Here is a 5558-nt window from a genome sequence, read left to right as displayed (position 1 = left end):
GCCCTTATAGCTCAGTGGTAGAGCGCCAGTCTTGTAAACTGGAGGTCCGCAGTTCGATCCTGCGTGAGGGCATTGCATTGTTTTCCATTTTTGTCTTTCATTGAACCTAAGATTCATCATGTTTGATCGGATATAAACTAGTCATGCTTTTTGCATGTGGATTGAAGTTATTCTCTATATCTCATTCAATGGTAATTAAGATGGATTTTATGAATTTACTCAATTTTACATGATATAAGAAACTTTAGTGTTTGTGAAGTTTTAATTTGTATTTAGTAATTTCTCCTCATGGCATCTTTAATAAATGTGTAGTTTTTACTCACACATTTTGGGTAGAGGTGTCATTCAATTTGTCTATTATATGAAAAATTAGTTAATGAGTTTAATGTAATTCATCCATTAAAAGAATATAGATAAATTCAACCTATTCAATTTATTTTCTCTAAAAAATAAACAAAAATATTGAACACAACTAACAAAATAAATCAAAACAAATTCAACAATAATGATACATCAACATAAGTTAAAATCATCAATTAAACCTAAACAAAATCTTTGAAAAAACAAACTAGTTACTTTGTTGTTGGGTTCAACAATGCAGGTTTCGATTTCCTCAAATATCTTGGGATGAATTGAAGTTGTTTGAAATATAAATGATTTATAATTTTGATTTTAATGATAACAAGATGTAATAGAACAATCTCATTATGCTTGTTACGGGTGTAAAAAGATACTGAAGATATTCTAAGTAACATGTACTTTAGAAAGAAAGTGCAAAATCTATTTGTGTTAGTGATCATTTGGACTCAAGATGCATATGACAATATATCATCTAGCACATTAATCATCAAGTAAATACGTGAATACCTCTGGTTGCGTTTCTAAAGACATTGTTATGTTATCCTCTGGTTAGTGCTTACTTGGTTATTATATGTTAAAACACTTCATAAGAAAGTCATCATATTTTTTTGGTTATCTCAATGCTACAAAATCAACACTTTAATCCTCTATTAAGAAGACCAGATTGCTATCCTCTATGAGTTTTATCCGATAAGAAGTGTATATTTTATGGAAAAAATATAGCGATTTCCCTATAAACATATTAAGTCCAAATTTGAGATACATGTAGCAAAGCTATACACTATACAAGGTACAATGGTAGAAGTAGTGCACATAAATTTATCGTGTTAAGATTGTATAGAATTACTCTACAATAGTACATTAGACTACAACGTATGTGTTATGGGCCGACCATGTCAATTCTGACCGACTACCTGAAAGGGGTCCCCACTTCTTCCAAAATCTTCTCGGCACGCATTGAGGTAACAAATAGCGAAGATTCTCAACTGCAAGTGCATCCAACGATTCTTCGTATTTCACTCCTAACAAATAGCGAGTTCATTATTTACCTTTCTCTATAGAGAGAGAATGCGCCATATTGAGGTAACAATTTTCAAATCCAGTTTTATTTCACTCTTTTTTCTCATATACTAAATTGATCGTTGAAGTGCAAACCTTACAGGTCCCCTCCCTCCACCGCATCAGAGGCTACGATCCACCATCGCCTCCATTCCTACACTTATTTCTGGTTCAAGAATAGAACAATGGTGTCGTCTATGGGAATCGACTTCTGATTCCTACGATCTCCACAAATTTACATTCTCTCTTCAACTCCATCGATTTTAATCTCCTTTGATCAACAAAGAGAAAACATTCGGAATAAAGTGCGAAGATCCATCGCATCTTGACTCAATCAAGTAAAATTTCGATTTTGTTTCCTCAAATTTTTTGACCTTTAATTCTCTCAATTTCTAGTGATGGATGGATTAAAGGTCACTCAATCCACCGTTGATGAACACAAAGTCGCTTCTACTGCTCTAGTAGTTAGGAATCAAGTGCCTTTCCCTCCTCCACAAGACGTTGGAGGTCCTGGAAGAGTTGATTCACTACATCCAGATCTGGTTCAAGCTCCGTAGTTGTCCAAATCTATTCAAGTGACGTTGACGGAAAATCTTGTTCCTTATTCATTCATACAATCAAAAGCCTTGGTTGACCTTCATACTTTGCAAGAAAACCTTGACTTGCAAGGTGATAACAAACTACTGAATAACAAGTTAAACATTGTTTGATAATAAAACTCACACATGCTTAAAGAGAGGCTTCAATGTATAGAATAAAGCCTTCACAATACACCCTCCCGCAGAAATACTATCCAAGAGGTTGCTTTAGGAAATACTCGAGTTGTTGTCTTGGAACGAGCCAGGATAAAGAGATACGGGCCCCCTCATTCGAACGATCAACTTAGGAGAAGGAAGCCTCAAAATTCTCCTTAGAGCTCAGGGGGAGACCGGGGAAGTCACGCTCTTTCCCCGACTCAAGAAGAAACTCGCATGGGAAAAGTGCAATCGAAATACCCAATGTCTATAAGAATCATGGAGAGTAAGATCCCTAAGTCCATGAAGAATCCACCCAAGTTGGGCGAGTACGAGAAAAAACGAGATCCTGACGAGCATGTGCAACTCGTAAATTACTGACTGAGTTACCTTAGTATCGATGATACCTCTAAGTGAAAAATGTTTGCGTTAACCTTGATCGGGCCGGCCAGATTGCGGTTCAATGGTCTTCTTGACAAAAGCATTGATTCTTGGGAGGACTTATGCAAGAGGTTTTCTACGCATTTCACAGCCTAAAAGAGACATCTTGTAACAGAAGCCGCCCTGAGCAGGGTCATCCAGGGAAATAAAGAGATCTTATGGTCTTACATATACTAATTAGCACAGTTATCGTTCGACGTGGAAGGTGCCCAAGAATGTATTCAATGTTGGATCTTTGAGAATTTCCTTTTGAAAGACCACCTATTCAGGCAGAAGTTAGGGAATATGTTCGAGAAATTTTAACCATGGTTGATTCTTACATGCTCATAGAGAGAAACTGACCACACATTTAGAAAACCCCACCTCTAGTGAGTCCCACTCCAGTTGCTCGGTCGGGAAGGAGTCCCACCAGTGTCAAGATGACTCTGACCGAGGTATGTTGGGGAAGTACGACATGTACACACCCTTGGAGGTCTCCCGAGAGAAAATTTATCAAGACTACGCAAAAAAAGGAGGGGTCCTACCTTCTTACCCCATCAAAGAGACATCTCAGACTGATAAAACAAATTACTAACGCTTCCATAATAACCAACACCACAACACCGACGATTTCATCTAGTTGAAGGACGCTGATCAGTGCATTTTGATGCACATTCTTCTATATTTATACTTATGCATTTCCATGTTTTAGTTTGGTTATTTTTCCCTTTTAATGTGTTTTTATTATTTATCTTATTTTTACACTTATTTGTTTTTCGCAGTTTATTTTCAGCATTAATAGTCTGCACGAATAAATTCATAACTGGAGCTAGGAGTAACGAGTCGAGGCGTGCTACCAGTTGTTAGAGAGCTAAGAGAAAGAGCTACAACTTTTATGTTCAAGCCAAAAGCTGATTCGGAGTGAAAACGTCTCAAATAATTCGTTGAAGTTTCGTACTTTAGGAATTATTTTCTTTTGGGTCATTTGTTGGGCCGAATTTAGGTTTTCCGGCCCAGTTTGAATTATAAGTGAAACCCTTATTCTGTTTAAAAGGGCAGCCGCGATACTATAACAATTACACATTATTCACAATAACTTTTTGGCTTTTGTGCGATCATGAAGAAGAACTAATCTCCTAGAGTCAATCTGCTGTAACCGAATTTCCAAGGCTTTGAGGTTTTTATTCTATCAATTTAATTTCGTTCTCTTTCAATTCTATTCTATAAAATTTCATTTTTCTTAATCTATATTTTATGGAATTGTTTTGATTAAATTCGTATGATTGCATTCCTAACTATTAATCGCCGTTTTCGTCGCTTTGTCGTTAAATTGCGTTTGTAAATCGTGTTTGTTTAATTCACGATTGTATTTATCCGTTTGCTTAATTCGGAATATAGGAATATAAATCTGTCATATATTTATTGCGCTTGTCAATCGAATTTGAATCGAATAGAGATCGAAGCCGCTTAGGGAATTGGTAGGTAAAAACCAATGATTAGCCGGAAACCGAAAACAGTAGATTGACTTATTTTATAATCGCTTATTTTAATCACTTTTTTTGCTTTATTTTCTAAATCGACCACTAAAATATAAACCCCCCTTAAATCGATTTCATTAGGTTAAGAATAATACAAGAATCCCTGCAATACGATACTCGAGGTGTCGTTTCCCGTTTACTATATTTTATTACTCATTTTTGACCCGTGTGCGACAACGGATCAAATTGGCGCCATTGCCGGGGATTCTTGTAGATTTTAACCATTATTATAGTATAACTATTATTATAGTCATAGGTGTTGTGTTTTAGCATTTTTTTTTTGCCCTAACTTTCTTGCATTTTAGGATTAAAAAAATCTATTTTTTAAGAAAATTATCTCAAATTATTCCGATTCTTTGTCGATTAACTAGGAAAAAATTAAGGAATGAAAGCCTCTATTTAAGGAATAAATAGTGAAAGCCGCCTAAAAAATCGAAATTCCCTATTTTTCTAATTTTTATGATTTATTTTCTGTTTTGATAGTTTCAGAAAATTCTGCAAAAATTATCAAAATTCTTAATTGACGTTATTAGATTAATTTTCGTGTTTTTGTATTTTTTGTATTTTATTTTAATCATATTTTTGTATTTCAATTGTTTTTTCGTAATAGGGACATTGTCGGTATTTTCCTATTTGTTGCTGCATTGCTGAATTAGTTGTGTTTTCTCATTGTTTGTTGATTTTATTTTCTTTTCTATTGAGTTTAACATGGTTGACCAGAGAACCCTCAGAGAACTTGTTTTCCCTGATGTTAATTATAATGCTTTATGTATTGAATTTCCTGTTGCTGTTGTACCGTTTGAATTGAAATCTGGTTTAATACAGTTGTTGCCAAGGTTTAATGGTTTTGCAGGTGAGGATCCTCATAGGCATCTAAAAGAATTTCAGATTGTGTGTTCTACATAATTGAGGCCTCAAGGAATTACTGAAGATCATGTCAATCTTAGAGCATTTCCATTCTCACTACAAGGTGCTGCAAAAGATTGGTTGTATTATCTTGAGCCAAATTCTATTACAAGTTGGAATAATATGAAGAAAATCTTCTTAGAAATATTTTTCCCTACTTCAAGAGCTTCTTCAATTAGAAAAGAAATATGTGGTATTAGACAGGATAATGAGTCACTTGCTGAGTATTGGGAAAGATTCAAGAAATTAATATCTAGTTCTCCTCAACACCAAATCACCGAGCAACTACTCATCCAGTACTTTTATGAGGGTTTGATACCGATGGATAGGAACATTCTTGATGCTGCTAGTGGTGGAGCACTTGTTGATAAGACTCCAGCTGCTGCCAAAGCCCTTATCGAAAATATGTCCCTTAATTCCCAACAGTTCACTACTAGAGACAATTATGTGCAAAGCAAAGGCGTGAATCAAATTCAGGTTTCTTCCAACAAAGCTTTAAAGACCAGAATTGACGAGCTCACTACCTTAGTCAAACAGCTGG

At 35.2% G+C, this 5558-nt stretch overlaps 1 non-coding gene across 1 annotated transcript; it reads left to right on the top strand.

Annotated features, from left to right (window-relative positions):
* On the top strand, positions 1–72 carry TRNAT-UGU (transfer RNA threonine (anticodon UGU)). The gene has a single exon. It is a non-coding gene; the product is annotated as a tRNA-Thr (tRNA).
* Positions 73–5558: the final 5486 nt, after the last annotated feature.

Source organism: Lathyrus oleraceus, chromosome 7 (assembly GCF_024323335.1).
Source record: "Lathyrus oleraceus cultivar Zhongwan6 chromosome 7, CAAS_Psat_ZW6_1.0, whole genome shotgun sequence".
Taxonomy (NCBI): domain Eukaryota; kingdom Viridiplantae; phylum Streptophyta; class Magnoliopsida; order Fabales; family Fabaceae; genus Lathyrus; species Lathyrus oleraceus.
Note: the sequence above shows the minus strand (reverse complement) of the source record. Positions and strands in the feature narration are given on the sequence as shown.